The following is a 527-nucleotide window of genomic DNA, read 5'->3' as shown; positions in this document are numbered from 1 at the left end:
CATTCAAATCAGAAGGTTGATCCACTTGCATACGAATAGGTGTAAGAAATTTCTCAATACTGCAACTTCTTAATACTTCAGAAGTGCTAATCCCGTTGATAATCATGTGGAGTTGTGGTCATGATCACTATGCGCATCAACTTCAATCTTCAAATAAATTAGCATATGCTTGTTTGACGCATTGCTGATAGTAAATTGACATCCACAATGCGGGATTCTCAAAATCAGTTCGCTATCGAGACCTTCATCGACAAATTGCTTAGCGGAATTGACTTGTCAGATTTTCACCACATTTCATGTTTCACTTTTAATTTCTCCTCTTGACTTGCAATCGACTTTGAAGACACTTTCACTATTCGCACATGTGGATTTTCAAGTCTCCCCGTCCATTTCTCGCTTTGGCTTTGTCCGTTTTGTTCGCGCTTTCGGTGAGCAATAACTCTGCGCTTGCAACCATCCAAGATGAGACAGCCGAGCGCCGATTGGCTACAACAATTCTGGACGCGCCTTCCTTACGACTTCATTTT

Source organism: Plasmopara halstedii, assembly GCF_900000015.1.
Source record: "Plasmopara halstedii genome assembly, contig: Scaffold_54, whole genome shotgun sequence".
In the NCBI taxonomy this organism is placed as follows: domain Eukaryota; phylum Oomycota; class Peronosporomycetes; order Peronosporales; family Peronosporaceae; genus Plasmopara; species Plasmopara halstedii.
The sequence above is the reverse complement of the archived record's forward strand: the minus strand, read 5'-3'. Positions refer to the sequence as shown.